This window comes from Falco peregrinus, chromosome 1 (assembly GCF_023634155.1).
Source record: "Falco peregrinus isolate bFalPer1 chromosome 1, bFalPer1.pri, whole genome shotgun sequence".
Classification (NCBI taxonomy): Eukaryota; Metazoa; Chordata; class Aves; order Falconiformes; family Falconidae; genus Falco; species Falco peregrinus.
In genome coordinates, this window is record NC_073721.1 from 51,715,449 (window position 1) to 51,737,334 (window position 21,886).

General features: G+C 45.7%; 1 long non-coding RNA gene across 2 annotated transcripts in view; it reads left to right on the forward strand.

Annotated features, from left to right (window-relative positions):
• Positions 1 to 16,245, forward strand: part of LOC129783666 (uncharacterized) — a 52,518-nt gene extending 36,273 nt beyond the window's left edge. Inside the window, exons 2-3 of one of the 2 annotated variants that reach the window (XR_008745446.1) lie at positions 8,403 to 8,522; positions 14,766 to 16,245. This is a non-coding gene — a long non-coding RNA (uncharacterized LOC129783666). Of the gene's footprint in view, positions 1 to 8,402; positions 8,523 to 9,682; positions 11,245 to 14,765 lie in introns of those variants that run through there. The other variant, XR_008745445.1, reaches the window with a different exon arrangement.
• The last annotated feature ends 5,641 nt before the right edge of the window (positions 16,246 to 21,886 follow it).

Sequence of the window (21,886 nt, forward strand, 5' to 3'; positions counted from 1 at the left end):
AACCAGGGTCTCAAACAAACCCTGAAGATATTGCAGAACTTTATATTAAAAAGATTGATGTGAAAAAGATTCTTTGTACCTCACTACAGTTGAGGGAGAAAAATAGGATTACACAGAGGAGGTGCAGTTTACCATTGTCTGGTAGGATTCACAGAGCCACTCTGCCACTCACTTGCTGAACATCTGGCCTGGAGGCTGTTGCAGGAATGGGGTAGGGAGCAGGAGGGAAGTGAAATGGGACAGCAGGATAAGGATATGTCTGAAGACCTTGAGCTCTTGGTGTTCATAATGGTGAAAAAGCAGACGGAATGCTAACCTGTTTCATGGCTTTTTTGATGTCTAACTTAGCTATCATTTCTGATAACAATTTTGTAGATAGCTATTTTAGAACAGAAGGTATGTTTTTTGTACTGTCCTGCTTGTGCTCTGACTGGAAGGTTTCTGGAGACACCTCCAGCTCAATAGCAAGAGGGCTTGCTTGGACCATCCTGTCCAAAAAAGCAGGGGCCCTCGCCTCACCCAGTGAACCCCAGCACCAGCCTCAGAAGTTACAGCTGAGTTAGAGCCCTTCTTTCAGCAGCAGACTTGTGCGTCTCAAAGACCTCTCGCTTAGAAGTGCCCCAAAAGGCTGAACTTCAACTGGATGGTCCAAGGGACATTTTAGTTGAGGTCCTTGGCTGTGTATGCAGCAGGAACAGCTCCACCAGCACTGAGCTCAGCTGGGGCAACAGGCTCTGCCCTGCCAACTGCACCTCAGCCGTATCAGCACACGGCACAGGGAAAGAAGGGTGGTCAGAGCTGTCCACAGTCTGTGTTCTCCCAGTCCCATTCACTGGGCAGGTACCTGGTCAGCTGAGCACAGGGGAAAGAGAGTCCTGATTTCATTTGGCTCTGTAGTACTCCATTTCATCCTCTTGTTTTCATCTTGGCTCATTCCTTGGCTCCCCTAAGACGTAACTTGGCAGGAGCACAATGCCCAGTGCACTCACTTGGCGGCCCAGCTCTTGCTGCACGGCTTGAGTGTTGCTAAATGAATGATGCAACTGACTTCTGAATCCAGGCCTCTCTTGCATATTAAGTTACTGCTGCCTCCTCAATATGTTTTTCTGTACTACAGGCAAGTCCCTGTAGTCTTTCCTTCTGCTTCAGGGAGGATTATCTGCCCCATATAAAAAGCCCACCAGAGCTGTCCAACATTTGGGCTGGTCCCAAAGAAACTTAAGGACCTGCAGGGAACTGTTTCAAAAATATAAAACAATGTCTCTCTATGCTATCCTCCCCAAACCTTTCTTCTGCTGACCAGCTGACACATACTAATGGCAGTCATTGTACAACCCCCCCACCTTTCCGATTCCTCCCCAACCCAACATGTAACATGCTAGGCTGTGTCCAGCAACACCTCATTTTTCGATTGCTCTGGGCAACTGTCGAGCTTTGCTCCATGCCTGCCCTGGGAAGAGGGGAGGACGGCTGTGAGCCCTGCTGGCAGTCTCCTCCTTGAGTTGTACGAGGCTTGCGAGCACGAGATTGCTATAATATTGAGCAAGGTTTTCCAACACATGCTTTTCTCTGGCAAATCGCCACCCACAGTGCAGTGTGCCAACATAACACTTTGACTTAAAGAGGGAAAACTGCCAGATAAATGTTTTAGTTGCAGGCCTGTTTCATTGTTGAATTCTAAAATCTTGGCGAAAGCCTTTGCCAGTGGATGGGGAAGAAGCCTTGCTGTTGACGCTGGTGAATAGGGACTAAGGCAAATGTGTTCAGGAATGACATTTGGTGGACATCACCCGCCAGCTAACTATGCTACATTCCCTTTCTGCACCAAAGGCGTGAGCAGATCAACAACAGTGGAGCGCGGGACCTTTTAATTGTCTAGTGGTCAACAAGCAATAGGATTTCTTGTGATTTTGAGGAATATATTGGTGATTTGGGGGCACTCTGAGACTGCAGCTTGCTTGCTTTTTGAGATGCTGGCCTTTCATGGTTAGGAGGATAAGCCCCTGGTGCCAAGCAACATTTCAGTAGGGCAGAACAGTACTAGACTAAAGGAAAATTTACGTATCATTTGAGTCCCTGGCTAAGGGTGGAACACAGCTCTGCTCTCTGCCACGCCTAGACTTCATCCTTTGGGGTATTGCCATTTCTGTGCTGTTAGCCGTATGCAACCTCTCCAGCTACCCTGAACACAGAGTGAAAATTGTCTGTGTGCATAATCCAGGCATAATGTCATCCAGCAGATCCTTTCAAAACAACAGGGATTAACACTCCTTTGCTTCCCTCTGCCTGGATCTACAAGCACAGAGGTGTCAGAAGGACATTCTGTGCTCTTCTGTCCCAGACCCAGAAAACCAGAGGATTAGCAAAATGTCGAAGAATTAAGTGATAGGAAGGAAAAGGCTGAACTTCCCTGTCAAAGCACCACTTAAAATAGAAAAAAACAAGACTACCATAATTGTTGATTTTCTAAAGAAGCCCTTGTTTGCATGGCCTATATCTTCCAGGGTAGCCACCTACACAGCTTTTCTCCATCAGGGATCATTTATTTTGTTCTCAGATCACTGTCTACACTAATTGTCTTAAACAAGACTAACTTCCTTTCTCTTTATTCCCTAGTGGTCTTGATAGGTTTTAATTACCTTTAGGTGGTTCCCCGTATAATTGCACATCAAGTTCATTAATGATCACAATATGTTCACCTAATAGGTTTCCATTAAAATCCAATGGGTTCCCATCAAAATGAGTTATGGGAACTGACAGAAAACTCACTAAAATCCCAGTACCTTTAGTTACAGTGAATTAAACCTTGTGTCTATTAAGAAAGATTAAAAACAAATGCCAAGATGAAAAAAATCATCTCACAAATCAATAAATTTATATCTAGAGTTCTACAGAAACTAGTAAAAGGACCTTACTTCTCTGAGCCCAGTTAAAAAATAGAGTTTTGCCACCTTGACCTGATGGAGCATATCATGAAAGTTTATCAGCTAAATCAGCAGAAAATAAAAAGCTAACTTCATTCCAGTGCATTGAAGTTTTGGAGGAACAGAGAAGTCTGAATCTCTTGCTCGTCCCACTTCTGTTTGTGTCACAGCATCCTAAGGTTGAAGAGGGTATTAAACCCAGTAGGTTTAATAGCAGCAGTATCTGCTGTTCTGCTCCTTATATTCCCTACTCCCTGCAGTCCAGGTGTAAAAGGAATCTACTCAGAACTTCTCAGGCGCAAACCACAGTACCAGACTCTGACCTACCCCATCACTTTGTTTTATGACAGGACACAAAAAAGCGCAGCTCAGGCAGCTCTCCTGAATCTTACACTCCCTCTTAATTATCCTGGCAAATAATCTTTTACTTGCTTCCAAAATGGGCAGCACCCAGTCTTCCTTTCTCAGGTCTTTCCTCCAGATTCTTTCCTGAAGTTTGACTTTGTCCTGGGGCACCTGATATCTAGGGATCCTGTACCCCTGGCTGCAGGTTTGGAACCACATGCCTTTTCCATGTGCCTCACTTCATAGCTTGTTATATGACATGCACATGTGTTTTATGGCAGCTATGAATTGTTCAGTACAAATCCACACAGTATGTTTGCTGAAGAGCAAAGGAAAGATCATAGGGCTGGGTTTTCAGGGGGTCATGCCGGGAGCCTGCTGCGGGTGCTGGGGGTGCTGAATGAGCACATGTGGCAGCAGGTGTGAGAGAATGAAGGGCAAGGCCAATATGGATGGATGGAAAGTTCCTGGCTTTTCCTTTATCTCTGCACCTTCCACTACAAGCAGATCCTCCCTCTCTCTTTTGCTCCATCCCCTCTCACTTTCCCACCTTTCACTCCCGACTGCAGTAACCTCCTGAGGTCCTGCAGCAAACTGGGGAGCTATTTTGTCACCCTGCTCTCTTGACCCTTGCTCTCTTCTGTGACTGGCAGCCCAGGTGCTGGCCAGGGATGGTTGGAAAGGAGAGGTCATTCTTGCATTTTCAGTGCTAAGATAAGCCCAAGTAAGAACTTCTCGAGGCTGTGAGGTGATGTCAGCCCTGGTGCTGTTTGTACCCTCTCATTCCATCTGGATCTTGTAGGCTAAGAGCATCTTTGAGCTGACAAAGTGCCCAGGACAAATCTTCTCATTTGTACCTGAGCTGCCCGTGCAGTGTTGAGCCCCATTGAGTGGTTCTGCTGCTACGTACTGGTTTCTGCTACAACAAGCAGGACATCAGTGAAAAAATCAAACTGCTCTAAATTCCAGTAAGCAAATCTGTGACTCTTCATGGCAACTCCACATTATTCCCAGGTTGTTTGCTATTTTCTCTGTTCTTCCTTCCCTGCTGCCTTCATTATCACGCTGAATATCACCAGGGCAGCATGACAAGAATCTAGAGAGACACATTATTAGGACAGGCTTGTTCATACCTCTGAACTGTAGCATTTGTTAACATTTCTGAGCTTGAAAGGGTGGGGGAGGATGGCAAAATCTGCTTTTCCAAATTAGAAAGATGTATTTTAACGGTGTGTCTGGGTGAGATACGTATTTCACAGTTGCTAATAGTGACCATTCAGGGACCTCTCTATTGCTCTGCCACACAGCAAGCTCCTTGGAGTGGCACAGTCTCAGCAGGGGGTTGTCCAGGTCCTGCCCCTCCAGGCACAATGAGCACGGGATCTAGAGTGTTATCCTTGCCTACTCTTTGCTTGTAGGTCCCATTACAGGTGCTTAAGCAGCTCTGACCCTGTACAGTGTAGTTATAGTGCATTATAAACTCTCTATATAAGAGGCAGTACGATGACTTGCAGGCAGCATTTCAGCAGCAGTAAGCAATGGGCTGCTTAAAAGATGGGGGAAACAGTATGCAGCAGCCCCTGCTCCACGCCTGCAGCTGAGCCACGTTCGCAGACCATTGGCAGGATGGTAACAGGAGTGCCTGGAACTTCAGGCAGGGGTGTTCAGGGCTGGGATGTGGACACTTTAATGTGACCTTATGTGTGCTGCCAAAGGCCAGGTTTTCCGATGAGTGCAGCTTTCATTTTGTTGCTACAGGTGTTGTCTGCCTTTTAATGTTAGTTTGCAAAAAGGCTGCCCATGAATGCAGAGAGCAGTACCTGTTCTGTGTGTGGATGGGTTCAGTCTAGGATCAGACTGTCCTGGAGTAAGATTGTCTGTTTCACACAAGGCAAGCAGGGCTTAGCATAGGAAATCAGGACATTACTTTTCCTCTTTTAATTCCCTTGTGTGTCTAAGTTAAGAGCACAGAACTGCAGGACACAGACCTTTACTTTCCTGTTTCAGCCAAGTGCCAGGCAGCCTTTCAGTGGTTCCCAATAACTTCAGCAGGAGACAGAAAGTGAAGGGAACTGGCTTCCTGCCACGGCAAAGGTTTTTTGCCTGTTTCAGGCAGCTTCCTAAAGTTCCCTTAGTGCCAAGAGGGGAACCAGAGGAAGTTCCTACAGACAGAAATGTGGTAGTACCATTTCCTGTTATGAAAACCCACCAAAGCAACAAATCTTGGGGGTTTCATTTGTTTATCTCAAAATGAACTAAGAAACTTAAAAGTTTTTCTCACAGGTAATTAACTTATGATTTTTCTCTGCAGTTGCTGGAGGTAATTTAGCATTTTAATTAGCTCTAAGCTACAAACACATGACTGACCTGAGAAAGAAACGAAAAATTGTTTTCTGGCACTTAGAAGTAAATAAAATAGTCCTCCTCTTGCCACCAACTTTTATTTAGCACTGCTAAAAGTTATTAGAATGTCAGCCTTGGAGACTTATTCTTCCTCCTAGACAGGAGACCATATCTGTTCATAAGGAAGAGAATGCTGCTGCTGGAAGTGCACCAGGTGTCTATTCAGCTCTGGCCTTACCTGCCTGAACCACATGTAAATAAGCATCTGTAAGAGAAGGCAGTGAGTGGAGGACATTGAAGGTAGCCTGAGGTTTGCGGAGAGCTGTCTTCTCCCCTTCTTGCTCCTTCTTTCCCTGTGCTCTTCCCTCACTCTCTGGCTGCAGATGTTTCAAAGCCATCCTGATTGCACTGTTCTCCAGTTGGTCACATTTTTGTTGACTGGCTTTTTTTTTTTTTTTTTCTTTCCAGGAACACATGTGCTTTGCTTTCTCTCCAACTCTGTCAGTTTTTATTAACGCAAACAAAATTTAGGGAAGCAAATACCCCTTTGAAAATACTTTCAGTAATTTGATATGATACTGTCTGAGAAATGCTGAAACCATTCCAGGGCTCCAAGAGAGCAGACTGTGGTGGTGTCAAGGAGAGTTTTACAGCACATGCAGCTGGGTCCACAGCTCCTGTTACAGTCTGTCAAGGCTGGTCTGTTCGGCCCCACTCTGCTCGTTACCACTGACAGACCGTTCGGGTGGTTGAACAGGAATATGAAGTGAACTGACTGGTGGTGTGTTGCAGGGTATGGGACAAGGCGTGCACATCACGCAATTGCTTGCCCAGCCTGGCTTCCTGATACTCCCTAACCCATTCAAGCAATCCCGTCTCAACTTGCATGCAATATTTTATATATTTGAAGCACTAATATGGGCCAGGCAGTGGCTACCCGTGTAAATAAACCCGCAGTGTCCTTGGCAAAGGTGGGATCAGAGTGCCAATGCGAGTCTGTGTGGTCCAGCTGCCTTCCGTGGAATATAGCTAATTTACATCAGCTGAGAGTACTGGAGTACTTGGGAAGACAGTGGGTTTGACTTCAGTACTGAGGAATGGGGACATGGAGAGCTGGACTTGCAGAGCTTGTGGTTTCAGGGAACACGAAGCACCTCCTGACCGCAATAGAAGTTGTGAGTGCTCAGCACTTCTGAAAACTGGGCCTGCTATCAGGCTTAACATACACAGTACGGTGTCCCGCTCTGTGGGAAACTGCACTCAGCTTTGGCTGAAGAGACCCAAAAGATTTAACATTAGGAAGAAAATTGCACTGCCAAGAGAGACCACTTTGCACACAGGACAAACTATGTAGGAGTGAAAGCAGCATGTAGAATGGCTGTTAGACTCAAGCAGAGGCCAAGGGATGGACGACTCCTTTACACTTATATCAGTGAGGCTTCAACTACTACCTGTATTAGCTTAACAGGCCCTGCCTAAGACCTTGAGCCCTGGGCAACTTCCCTGCTCGCTTGCTTCCAAAGCCAGCAGTAGGAAATCACAAAAGCTATTTCAGATACTTTGAGACACATTAGAAGTAACCATGATTACTTCAGTGGGTGAAATGAACTGGAAAATGGACTGGAAGGATTAAGACAGCCAAGGATTTTGTTTTTAAAAAATGGTGCTTCTGGAAGAGGGAACAGGCAGTAGACCAAGCTGTGCTGCAGTGCCTGGCTGCTCCTGACATAACACAAGAAGAAATGGACCTGTATGACGTGTATGTAGAGCCCCAGCTCTGCGCCATTTTGTATGAAGAAGCTCAGGTGTTGCCCAAGATCAGATATTAGATGTTGTTTGACAGCTGTGACTGCCAGACCAGAGAGGAAAGATTAAGTTTTCATATTAACAGTTCTTGGCAAGCTCCAGATTTTTCAGCTTTTCATAGTTTGCAGAGGCGCCAAGAACAGAGGCAAACAAAAGGTGAAAAATGTTTCATTCATCCTGTAAACAGTGAGTTCAGGGACACCCATTATTAACAGAGTCAAGTGCAGAAACTCTGGATCCAACCCTGGGCAGGAATGCTCTCTTCTGAGACTTGTCTTCTTTGGATCTTTGAAAAGGAGATGAATGCTTTCTGCATTTGAAAGCAGCAAGGGGGATGGAGCAAATGCAAGGACAATTTAGTGAAACTCTTCTTTCTTGTCAAATCGAGCATAAGATGTTAAGTTTGTACATACCATAACTGAAAGGCGCTTGCTCTCCAGAAAACAGTTCATAAATTTCCTTGTGCTCCCCACCCTGTATATAATGTCCACAGTAGATAACCCCTTTTTCAATGCTAAAGGAGACATATGCCAAAGAAAAACTTTAAAGAATCGTTGCCTGAGATTCTTTAGAATTTTTCAGAACCTGCCACATCGTTCTTAACCTTCCACCATTTGTAATGCACTAGGGCAATCTCCACTACTGTGACAAGTCTTGCAGAGAGACCGTGTACGGCAAAGCAGGAATACGAAGATTAACAGAAAAAGAGAGTCTTTTTCATACAAATTGTACTTTCAATTCAGCAAAATTATTGTCTGGGTCAAAAACTTAACAGGGCAAAAAATATATTTGGGATCTCTGGATTGTCTCATTACTCACATGTAATAATGAGTTTATAAACACCACATCACATCATTCTGGGCTGGATAGCTAAACCTTGCTGCTTCAGAGCACAAATTGCTGTCCTGCTGCGGGGGGCGGGGGTGGGGAGCAGAGAGGAACTTGCACTGCGGTCAGTGCATTTTGCACTTTTCTCTCTAACAGCTGCTGCTGGCAAGTGTGGGAGGCAGGACCCTGGAGCAGACAGACCACTCAGCTCATCAGTTACAGCAGTCCCTGTGCTCCTGGACCCGTTCCTGGGAGGCTGATATTTTATCTTTTGTGGTGAGTCATGCTGCTGCTCAAACTTTGTGCTTCTGTGATTGGTGCTTTTGAATATGTCCCTAGTATTAGAGGATCAGGGAAGGATTCCTCTGCCATACAAGCTCCAGCACACTCATACCCCAGTGGAAACAAGGTGCACGTGTTCTTAATAAATTACGTATCACCTAAGGTAGATTTGTGTAAAAAGAAACTTATCGACTTACTTTACAAGCTGAAAACTTATCCCAGGTTCACTGAGAGGTTCCCAAACCCTCTGCTTAGACCTGGCTGTTTGGTGCTTTGGGGAAACAGTGGGGAAACATGCACTTAAGCGACACTTTACATTGTTGTTGTGACATCTAGCAATACTAGAGCTTTGTTTGGTTTGAAAGTCACAGGTGAAAACTGACAGGAGTTTCAAACCTTTGTCAGCAAAATACTGCTTCCTCCCCTAGCCTTGATATATCAGACAAATTCCAACCTTCAAAAGCAAAAGATACCAACAGGCAGAAACTACATCTAGGCACAGAAGTGGCTTTGCTGGAGAACAGTGTATTTCAGCGTAGTGATTTAGGGAATCTGTCTACGTGCAACTTGTGAACTCTGGCAGAGGTTATGGAACTGCTGCATGAATGTTTCAAAGTATGTTGTTTCCACATGTCACATATCTTTCAGATCAAGCAAAATGGAGGTCCCTTATGTGTGAATAGGTCCCACAAACATGAGAATAAAGGAGGGCTGCAGCCCAGGCAATGTCTCAGATGATTCTGTCTGAGAGCTGGTAGGGCTGGGAAGCCAAATAGGATGTAATACTGGGGCTTCAACACAGCAGAATCTGAGAGGTTAAGGAAGAATTTAGACTCTTTCCTGCATAGAGAAAGCATGATAAGGAACACAGAAAAGAGACCATAGTTTCATCTGATGGGGAAGGTACGCCCTTTATCACTCGAAGACCAGCCACATTAAAGGACAACATTTGCATAGGAATGAAAGAGAACTAGAGATACTTTACTGTCCTTTGGAATGAAGAGCTATTTTCTGCTGTCTGCAAACACTGTTCCTCAAGCATACTCCTTGATGGCTTTCAACAAGCCATGGAGTTATTTTACACGCTTAAAAAGCATTCCTGAAAACCATTTTTCAGTTCGCACACCATTTTTGAGTTGATTTAATTTCTGCAGGCTTGTGATAGGCTGCCATGGGCAGAGAGAGCTTCAAATAGCAGGGTGTTGAAGAAGCAGACAAGCTTCTGTGAAGGAAACACAGTCCTTGAAGTACTTCAGTTCTGAAAGCCTCTCTTATCCAGTGGTAAGTACTGCTGGGAGTAATCAGCAGAGTTAATAGTGTGTGCTCAGAGGAAAGATTTTGCCTGAGTTTCCATATGTCTGTGTAAATCCAGATCCAACTGATAACAGAACATGAACACAATAAATGGAATGAGCTCCCCAGGTGCAAATGGCACAATACAACATGGGTGTTCCCAGCACAGGTGATGCTCACACAAAATGAAGGTGAGCAGAGACATCCAGAGCTCTCTGGAGAGCTTCTTTCCAGAAAACAGACCCATCTGATTTCTATTATGGGAAGGAAACCAGGTGGCAAGAGTTCAACTGGTCACTAGAGAATTATGGGGAATGTCCACTGTGTGTAGGCAAAATGTCTTTGCAGCATGCAGGAAGTCAGCCAGGGGGATCCAGTTTGGGATGCCAGTGCTGGGAATCGCCACTTCACAGGGAGCAGCCTGACTCTGCCAGAGATGTGTCATGCAGGGCTCCATGGTGAAGAGTCATTTCTCAATGTGCTCTCACAGGAGCTGCAGCTCCAGTTTCAGCTTTAAACCTGTTCTTTGTGTGCTGCTAACTGTAGTGCTGCAACAGCGCAGAACTCAGCATGGGCCAGAAACCCAGCCCAAAAGGCTGGGTAAATACTCGGGGCTAAGCACTAACAATACTGTTAGTCACAGCAGCTGCATTGCCCGCAGAGCCAGAACAGGGCTGCTTAAATCCTGCCCAGTACTTCTGTCACTTAGTCGCTGCAGTGACTGCAGAGTAGACAAGCCCCATTAGAAATAATGCATAAAGGTTAATGAAATATTTGTAGCTGTTTTAATAAGTGATTAGTCTTTTATTACATACGGTTACACAGTCCAGCAGAGCAATAGATTGTTTTTAATTGTAGCTTATCATTATCTATGGTAACTTCCACTGATGTGCTGGTAACCATTTTGGACACATGCTGCTTATATATATATAGCAAGCCAACAACTTCAATTAATTATTTATTAATGCCTTTTAAGCTGCGTAGAACTGGTACCATAACATGAAGCATAATCAGGGCAGCTCTGCAAAGTATCTGTGGTATTGCAAGTCTGGCTGGGAGTGCCCGGAAAGATAACTGTGCTTAGCAGGAGCTCACACAGCTGACTGCAAGGGCAGTGTAAGCAGTGGGGCTGTGGGTTTTGTGGCATTTTAGGAAATCTGGAATGCTGCCACGCTTATGTGGGAAATGCCCAGCTCAGCCTGGTGTGTCTTTCCCCAGATGACTTCATAAATGAAAAGCTAAACTGGGTCAGCCTGAACAGTGGCCTGACTTTAAACTGTGCCCTAGGCATCTGCCTTGGGCACTGATGGAGACAGGACACTGGCTAGATGAGCCTCTGGTCTGATTCAGTGTAGCTCTGTACCTGTACCAAAACTTGCTAGCTCAACAAGTGAGTGTCTGTCTAGGCATTTCTACAGCACCAATCCTCTAAGCGCCCTGCCCAGTGTCTGTGTGACTGCTTGCTGCGTATTTCCAACTGAAATGGCAGTTCAAGGACGTGCGATACAGAAGGAGTCCATCTGTCAGTGAGATAACTTAGGGACTCTCCCTTATGCTCATGGTTGGATGCAGGCTCCCACCCTTCTGCTTTCAGTGGTGCCTATGATTTGCCTGGCAACCCCTTTGCTTTTAAAATGTAGACCAGTGATTTGAATTTACGCAGAGCCTGAGGTTTGTGTGGCTGTTCTTGCAGTGCTACCATGTGAGTACAGTTTTTAGGTATCTATGCACAGAGAGCAGCTTTTCTTATTGTTAACTTTGATTAAATAAAAGCTGGTGAAGAAACCTCTGAGCATGACTCACTATCTCACTCTCTGGGTCTTGAAGTCACTTCTTAGAAAATGAAATGGGGAGAGATACTGTTGCATCCCTCTGATAATTGTCTGCAAAGAGGGTGATGTGAGTAATGATCTAATTTTGTCATCTTGTGGTTTGAAGAACCATCAGGACTGGTTGAAGATCTGTAATTAGTGTACGGCTGGTAAAGGATATCTGATACAGTCATTACCAGTTCTGAGGCAATATGGAAGACAGAGAATATGAAGGGGAAACTCAGCTCAATGTACTTATTGACTCATCAGGCAAATGCTGGTGTGTTATCGGGGCTGATTAGCAATCCGGTTACTCTGTGATCTCACTGGGCCACAATAAAACCGAAGGCGGTCATTAGCTCTTATGAAAACTCCCAGGGAAGCATCGCTTTGAATGGTTCCCGTCTCCCTGTATGAGCCTGTGGACACACGGGTGGCTGAGTCTGACAGTGACTCCACTTACCCAGTTATTCTCCAACTTTGGCACTGCACTCACTCGCCTGGCTCCATGGGCTAGAATTTGCCACATGATCTTTAAAAGCATTGGAGAAATGACACAGAGGGCAGGATTCATGCCCGTTTATCCCTTAGGATTACTTTCATGTGTTTGTTCCAACCCAATTCCTGCTACTTTGCAAATCCAAGAGACTGTAGGGATGACACTTCCTATAGAGTAGGTAGTCCTCACCCTTTTGAAAAGCCTATCTGTTTTAACAGCAAAAAATTTCTTGATACAGCTACAGCAGCAGACAAAAAGATGTACATGTGGTTTGCTTTGGCGCCACTTTCCTGAGGAACAAGGACATGAGTGAGCTATAAATAAAAGATTTGTAGGGACACTCACCCTGGGGCAAATGTCCTGCTTCAGTCCAGTGCCTAAGGATGCTGAGCTGGTGGAGACAGCAGAGTGAGGAACAAGGACCCTGGAACCTGTAAAACCATATTACAGGTCTGCCTTAACAGTAGCCTTACTAACACATTCCTTTTCCTTCAGACTGATCCCAGGTCAAACAACCCTTCTGCTTTGGGACAAGTCTGATAAGTATATTTCTTACTGATCCCATCTTAGCATGTTTTTTTTTTCCTTATTTACTGCTTTTGAGGAACAACTGACTGATGTGGCGCTAAAAACAAGGGCAACACTTTAAAAGTCAAGAGTGCCAAGAAAAGGAGCTCCTTTTGTTCCAGAGCTGGGGAGAAAGCAGCTCCAGTTCAGCAGACAAAGGACCCTCTGGGATAATAAAGTGCAAAACAAGTTTTTGTTGTTTCACAATCACGGACACGGTTCTACACCTTGTCTGAGAATCTTCTGAGTCCCGAGATTATCCTAGGAATCCTTTCCTGTTAATCCTGGGTCCCATCAAACAGTTTTCACAGCCACACCAAGCATCTTTGTTTAATGTTTCATTAAATATCTGTGGATAGGTCTCATTTTCATGCTGAAAGGTGCCACATGGAGGACAAAAAATGGAAGCATGCACAGAAAAAATGACCTCTCAAACATTCACCTTCTGCTTTTCTCAGCTGGGCCTCAGGGTTTAGGTGCAAATGAGAAGCACCATGGTCTTACCACCCCCTCCAAGTAGCATTAAGTATCAATAATGGAAGTGCTTACAGATACCCTGTACAATTCAACCCTTATCTTTTATTTATAGCTGACAAAGCTCAGAGAAGGAAAAAAAATATCATCATACTTTAAATAATAGAAGGTAGAGGTATTAAAACTACCCAGGCAGTTACAGTAGTTGCAGAAATGTCTCCCAGCAGACCTGAGTGTGCATACACTGACTGCATTTTTAATTTTTAAAACATATTTCTTTCAGAATTATTCAGCAATACAAGAAAGCCACTTTTATGGGGTGATAAATTACTGTAATAAAGTGTCTTTTGTCCAAGCATACAGAAAGAAAGCCATTGCAGGCAGCAAAGACAGGCGTTAGCCCCCAGAGAGCCAAGACCCATAAGCAGAGGAGCATGTTGATTTGTCTCACATGATTTTAATTATTTTTAGAGCATCCTCTCTGGTTTTTAACTGCAATTTTGCTTTCAGTTAAAATTTATATGAGGGTTTGATTTCTCTCTGAGTTTTGAATGCAGTACTAGACCTTTGCACTGGTTCTGGAGAACTCTGCTGCCCCTTCCCTGCAGCCCAAGCTAAATGACACTGTACCTGTCATTTACGTGCAATTAGAAATACTTTGATAAGATTTATATTCCTTTGAAAGTTTAGAAACTTCTTGCAAGTATTAACTGAACAAGGAATCATGAGTGATAATTAGGGGTCTGAGCCAGCTCCCTTCAGGGCCAGTGTGTTTTTATCACAGCTACATCCATCATTTTAGCAGGCTGGTGTATGATTACGCATGCAAATGGAGTCACTCAGTTCTCAGTGGACTAAGTGCCAGTGGACACAGGGCTTTTTTGTTGTCCCTCTGGACAGGAGTGTCACACTTTCACCCTTTGCTTCTCTATTAATCATCAGCATTGTTGTTTTGTAAACCCAGATTATCTTTAACCCCAGTCCTATATATACCTATATCCCTGTTCTGCACGTATTTTTTGCCCCCAAAGCTATGGCGTTTGAACTTCAGAGAATAAAGTACATTTAATTGGACCTATTATTTTCTTGCAAAGGCAAAGCCTTTCAGATCAGGCTTCAGCCTCTCTGTGCCAATGAAAATACACATGCCTAATTATTTCCATTTTTCAAAGAACCTCAAAGGCAGCTGATGAAAGGAACCTTTTGCAAAAGCTCACAGCAAACAGAGTGAAGTCACCTAATGTGCAGAGAGAGAAAGCAGTGATCTCCTCCTGTGTGCATGGGGCCAGTGACGCTTTGCATTGCCTTGAAAGAGGGTGTCTCACTGTTGCTCTGGAAAAGAAGATTGTTGGGAAACGGTTGAATTCATGTCACCAGAGAGTTTTTAGGGGGTTTAGAGCTTTTAGGGCATCAAGCCTTTTGGAACAGGACAAAATGTTTTACCCTGCTGCTGATGCCTGTACCCACAGGAGGCACAGCCCATTGTCCAGATTAATCAGGTGTTTCTTCCTCAATTTGAGAAAAAGTTTTTTTCATTGCAATATTTATGCTAACAACTTTGGCTTCACTGACAATGTACTTTTCCTTCTCTAGGTGTCATATACATATTGAGTAAGAATTTTGCTGTTGCCCTGAAAAGCTCATGGTCTTAACAAGCAGTTCTGCTTATGAGCAGCTGAGGGTCAGTCTGAGCGGTGGTACTGCAGAGTTCCTCAGTCTTCTCCCATTGTTGCCCACTGCAGCCCAGCAGTCCTGGAATACCCTCTCAAGCCAGTCTGAGAGTCTGTTAGCATCAGTTAGCATCTGTTAGCCTCTTGCATGTGTGTGAGCTGAGATGCCTTGCTTTTCTGTTCGGGTGCCAGGTGCTATTGTTTGAAGGGTAGCATAGGTTTCTTCCACTTAATAGTGGCTGAAAACCATTCCCTATTATGTTGATCTTATTTTGCTTTTAACATACTCATGTCTTCCCCAAGCCTAGCAGTACTGCTTTGTATTCTTTGCTGCAGCTAACGTGTGACACTTTCACCAAGGCAAGTCACAAAACCCTTCTCTGTTTTCTCGGGCTGATGCCTGAACTGGATGCGGACTCAGACACTCACACAAGCGCTGACGGACGGGCAGAGAGCGAAGCCCTCTCTCGCTTCTCCCCCCTTATGCAGTTGAGCCATGGCTTCATTGCCATGATGGTCTGTAACAGTGCTGTCACTGATCACTGAGCTGGGAAATCTGAGAGCAGCCTGACAAGGCACTGCCAGTTCTCAGAGGGAGTCACAACAGCCTGCCAGGTCAGGGATCTCTGCATGCAGTGGCCACAACCACCTCTGCATCAGTGTCTTGTCACTGAAAATCACCTCCTGCAAAGCGAGCGCTTCCCCTAGAGCAGGTAGGGGAGGAAAACAGCTCTCTGCCACCCGCGGTTTAAGTCCTTTCTCTAGCCCTGACACCAGGCCTGCCTTTGTATGGGAGAGCTGGAGACCTTTCAGCAATGACAGCCTACCCCCAGCTGGGAGGACGGGGAGGGAATACCTTGAAGCTCTGGACTGCTGCTCAGCTCAGGAGGGAGAAGGGAGCAGGTGGGAATTCATGGCCTGTTGCATTTTTTCACACAAAATGGAGGACGAACAGTGTCCTGTTCGGCTCTCTGTATACACCAGTATGCCCCACTTGGCTTCTGCTGCTGTTACCTGTAGCTGCTCCATCCACTTCTTTTGCTGTCAATGGAAGATTGATGCAGTCTGGAAGCTTTTGCCCCCCATTCTTCAAGGATAGTACTTATTATGAATTTGTTAGCCTCAGAGGACTTGGCTTAGGCCCGGACAAAGAGATTTGTAACAACAGAACACACTTGAATTGAAACAAAGACTGAACTCAGATAAAAACTATTCTGGATTTTTTGGTCAGCCTGCAATCATTTGTTCAACTTTTATTGACTTTATCTTGACTATTAGAGGACTTTTCTCCATCTGGACTTAAGCCCAGCTGGACTTAAGCATATGCTTAGGCTAAATATGAGTTAAATTACTGTGCTGAATCAGGGCTTTTCTTCTTTCTGAGTTATTTTGCTGTGAATGCATTTTTGGTGCACATGAATATAAACTGAAGCTGTTATGCTAATAAAGTTGAACCTCCTGATTTTAATATTCTACATTTCTTTTCATTCTACATGGAGACGGTGATGACTTCTTTTGTATCTGAGATTTACATGCAGTCCCATATTTTAACAGTGACACATAATTTACATGTGATTAGATCAAAGTATTTACTTCCACCAGTTTTAAAACAACAAAATCTGATATAGAATATGCCTATTTTCCACACCTTTTAAGTGAATACAGAATAGAAATAGCAGCTTGAAGTAGCAGAAATTTCAAGAGATCTGAGTTTAAGAGAGCGGTTTCACTGCACTATCCTTCTTTCAACTGCTACTGTCATGGCTGGGGAGTGAAAGTGGCAATGTTTTTAGAAATGTTTCATGAAATATTTTATAAGTGCAGTTTAAATTACTTTTTAAGTTGGGTAATCTGCCAAAGCTTTACATTGTTAACAGAGAAGAAGAAATCGCTTCAGAGCTGACTGGTGTGCTCAGGAGATGGGAAAGCAATTCCTGCCGTGAATTCACTGTGCTTCACACAGAGTGTATTCCAGCATCTCTTAGCTATGTCAAGAAGCATCCCTACTTGGAAAAGATAAGCATGTTTTCTGAGCTGCATGGGAAGTGCGAGTACATCTGAATGGAAATGAACCCAGACAACATGCTGTCCCAAATGGGCTCCACATTCCTTTGATAGAAATTACTATTGAGAGATGGGTGTCTTGTGCTGTTCATTTCAGATTAAATACAATTGGAAAAATTCAACATTCCTGAACCTGCTTTTTCTGATACTCTGTGCTTAAAACCTCTTTCTGCCAGGTAGGTCAATTGTTCTGACGGTTTGTATGAAGTCCTCTATGCGTCTTTCATTCAATTCTGATTTACTGAGTCCTGCTGCAATCCCAGTTGGGTGCCCTGGCAGCTGCCCCACGTAATCCCTGTGCTGTGCACTCACAGCTCCACCTTGTCCTAGTTGCCAGGCTGCAGGATTCATTTATTGCATGCTAGCCTTTTTGCTCCTTTTTGGTTAGGATAGAGCTACAGAGAGCTAAGACACTGCCGCCTACTTTACATTGTCTGTCATTGTTCGGTGTTGTCAAACCAGTACCTTCACCACAGGGCTCACAGCAGCCGGCACTTCAGGCATTCGTAGTAACATTGCTGGTCCCCTGGACTGCAGAGCATGGCTAATGTCACGGGGGTTTTATTCTGTAGACCTCAGCTGATCAATAGGATTTGTCTGAGTAGTCTCAGGCCCTTGCAGGAGAAATCCTTCCTTGCTTCAACACAGCTCTGTGTGCGTAGACATACGCAGGACTCTGTATACCAGGTATGGTGTGTTGTGCAGACCTGAGCTGTTCCAGGCTGCGCTGTAATTGACTTTGAACACTGAGCGAGACCTAATTCGTCTGTCTCACAATTCCTCTCATAACACAAAGGAATCATCTCTCTCCACTCTCTGCCCAGGCACAAGGAGCAGATAATTAATTCTCCAGGGTAGGGATGGGGCTCTGGGGAGGTTCCAGAGGCAGAGTCCTGCCCTTGGAGAAGCAGGAACAGCTGCACTGGCCCTCCTGGTTGGGGATTTTTTTTTCAGCTTACCCAGATAATAAGATCCTTTCTCCTCTTAACCTCTTACCTAGAGTGCAATTAGGGGTAAACAGAGCCGGCTGCTCTGTAAAGAAAGATGTGCCCTTAATCTGGCAAGAACAACTTCTTAATTATTAAGACAACAGTGGGGAGAGTGGTCTGAGTCTCTCTGAGCCAGGTGAGCAGGAGAGTCTGCAAGACTCACCTGGCTCAGTGTAAACTCCACACAGTGCTTTGGTGAGATTTCATCTGCTGAACAGACTCTGTGAAGCAACAGGCTCACCAAGATTAGTCTTGGCCAGAGTACAGTGCCCATCCCTCCCTCCAGACCTGCTCACAGAGACTGTTGGTGATGTCCATGCTGGTCCCAGCAGCCTGCTGGCAGGGTCACACGTTCTGCCGTGCCGTGCTCTGCCCGAGGGTTGCTGTGTGTGAACGTGTTCCACCATGTGTGTGTGCACGGTCATGCTGGTTTACCAAATCCAGTAGTCTCTGCGGTGGTCTCATGGGAGCAGACAGTTAAATGGATCACAAGACACTTTCCACCTCTATTATCTGATTTCCCCGGAATGCATTTGTTCAGTCTCTGCTATGCTGTTGTTTGGTGACAGCTGTGCTCAGTGAACCATTGTCTGAAAGCAGAGTGCATCCAGTTAACTGCTTAACCTGGTATAGCAACAGTAAGAGTTTAGCTGGGAAGCTCCCCCTGCGCTGCTTCTGCCTCTGTGGGAATTACTATGGGAGCAAGAAGTAAGACCAGTGCTGAGGGATCAGATGGACTTTTCAGCAACATCTTTCCAGTGCTGTGGTCCCGGGCTTTTCTGCGCAGACCTTTTGTGAGTTTTCTTTTCTCCCAAATAGCAGAAAGATAAGCTTCTACTGCAGCAGATGACTTACATAAATGTTAATGAGCATCTAATGTGTACAACATCTTCCTGCAAAAAGGGATCAAAGGTAGGAGAATTTTGACAGGTCTTATTCCGGGGAGCAAAGGAAGCCAGTCAGCCCAGGGGCCAGAGCTCAGCACTGGAAATGGCAACTCTATAATGCAGTTTGCATCCTGGCTCTGTTTACCTCTTCCAGGCACCCTTTTTACTCTCTGCTTCAGTGGCCTTACAGGTGAGCAGGACTTTTTTTCCCCATGAAAACAATATTACTCTCTCAGGCTCATTTTTACAGCACATTGCTGCTATAGCAGCATCAGCCAGTTCCCATCTCACACTACAGCACCCACCTGCCTGGATGCTGTAAGGACAAGCAGCACGTGGGCAGACCTGGAGACACACATGCCCCTGCTCATGTAATCCTTTCCCTCCTGAGGCATGTTGGGTGACCGAAACAAAGCCCTTTGCAGTCAGAGGGAGCACAGGGAGGATGTGGGACACATCCCTGATTTTTGTGAGGGAGCAGGATCTTCAGCACAGCATCCAGCTATTCCCACTGACAGTCACTGGTTTGCTGTGGGTATTGTCAGCAAGGCCAAGGACTAGCGAGGCTTTAGATGCTGAGCTCCTCTGGCTCTCCTGGCACCTTGCAGGGCAAGGTTAACGCCTGACTTGGTTTCTCTAAACCCTGCCCATGCCCTGTCTGTTCTGCCTGACTCCTCCCCACCCTGCTAGGCTGCAAGCCTGCTTGAGACATGCTGTCTGGTTACTGATTTTACACCCGTCTTATCTGGGTGTCTTCTTTACTCATCAGTTGGCTGAAACTTCCCCACACTCACCCAGTGATAAACCCCAGAGCTTGTGGGCTTAGTTTGATGGCATCTCAGGTTAGGGCTACAGCCAACTCCAGTGTTGATAAAGGCTATTTGAACTGATGTCTGTAAAAGCTTTACAGCTCCTTCCATTAACTGAAAGCAGGGCTTTTTCTCCTGATTTGCAGAGTCCTGGTCCCTGGAAGGAAAGGGGACTAAGGTAGCCTGCTGGACCCCAGGTGGGAGCGCCTAAGCATGGCCTGTCCTCCCTGGACCAGCCAGACTCTGAGCAGGAGGCCCTCCATCACCCTGGCTGGTGCACATGATGTGCACATGATTAAAGGGAAGCAAATGATTTAAACATCCCATTTCCCATTTCAAGATGTCCGTGACCCTGTAAGGCAAGATCTGGGAGATTAATTATTGCAAATAGTGTTGTCAGCAAATTATGCCTCTTTCTCTGTTGTTCCTGATCAGATCATGATAATTGCATTTATGCTTTGAAATGACTGAGGTAGTAATGAGGAGTTCTTGGTCTGCAGTTTGTTTGTGACAGGAAACTGCCAGCATGTACAATTGAAGTTTGCATTGCTCTGGTTTGACATGCTGTGCATGTGATACCATTTCACTTCCCAGACCAGGTAAATATAACTCATGGCATCAGGTGCAAAAGCTGGTTTATAAGCCTGTAATTCCCTTTATGGAACATTCTTTCAGGGTGGTTTAGGATTTGCTGGTCTGTGATCATTCCTACCAGTAAACTGGTGTTCCTGGGATGTTCACTGCAGGCTAATGTCAGAGGAACATTTTATCGCACAAAATACAGCCTGTGCATGGTTTAAAAACCTTTCTCTATAATGAGAAAATAAAAGTGAAAAATGTGAAGCATTAGGGCTTTTTCTTAAAAAAAAATACTTGGAACATTTCCACTAAAAACATTCCCTAAGAAAATGAACATTTTCATTCCAGCCTTCTGATAAGCACATTTTGCATGGACAGTACTTCTCATTTCCTGCTCGTTTTATGAGCAGTCCTGTGTCTGACTCGTTCCTGTCCATACCACCTGGCCAGTAGTTTCTGGTAAGAAAACAGGCCAATAGGTGTGGGAGTGACTGATCTTCCTCTCGGAGGACCATGGGTCTCTTGTTTTTTTCTGTGGTTGTATTTCCACTACTTTTTATTGAAACGTAAATAACCATGAACAGCACTGCTCTCCCAGGCTGACAGTTGGCTGCGGAGGGGCAATTTTATCGTTTCTCCTCAGGTAGCTGAGCAGATACCTTCCAGCTGGAGCAAGAAAGAGGATACAAGGGGTATGTGCAAGCATCGGCGTTTCAGTCATCTCTGCTGCTAGGTCTGAGATTGCATTCTGACAGGAGAACAGGGATGTATGACTAAAGAGAAGGAAGTTGTATCTGATAAAAGGCCAGGCCTGGGAGGAGATGGCAATATTTCATTATTCTGCTCTGGCTTAGCTCTTTCCATGCTCCCTGGGTACATATCACCTACTAGTGCTGTGACACAGCTTCCAACAGTGCTGCTGTAGCTTAGCAGCTTCTCTGGTGTGCTGTGCACTTGCTCAGCTCTGCTTCAGAGGAAGCTGCCATGGGGGGTGGGTGCAGACTGGGATCCAGCACTGCTCTGTAGCTGCTCGGATGGTGCTTTCTCCAAGGGGAGCTGCTTGGCTAGGCTGGCAGCGTGGCAGGGAGCAGCACAGCGGCAGTCCCTCCCGGCATCAGGGGCAGGGGACTCCTCCACAGGCTTTGCAGCCTCGCCTGGAGCAGCAGCATGGGGCCCTGGTACAACCCAGTTCCCTGACTCCACCGTGCACCAGACCCCAAGGTTAAGACCCGGGGAAAACTCTTCAGCCCTCCTGTTTCACCAGGTCTGCAGGGACCCGTCCTGACTCTCTTCCCTCTTCGCTTGGCTGGTTGCTGACTCTTGAGAATGCTGACATCCCTTGTCAATGCCATGGGGTGAAATATGTCCATGGCTGGACCCAAAGGGGGCTACATTACCTGCCCGGTCACTTCAACAGTAGATCCTCTCTGGCCAGAGTAGCTGTGAGGGCTGCTCACACCGGCAGGCAGCGAGGTGTGGGCCCTGCCCGGCAAGGGGGCAGCCAGCAGACGGCAGAGTTGGAGAGGCAGTTGCTGGGGGCGAACCCCCCCCTGCAAGGCCTGACAAGCCTCTGCCCACAGCAGATGTGCCAGGCCCCAGCAGCCTCCAGGAGATGCTGGCACAAACTTCAGTTGCCCTGGGATTTTATATCTAAGCCTAGGGATGTCAGAGCTCTTCCCTGAAGCAAAGCAGAGGGTGTTTGGTGAGGAGACAGTC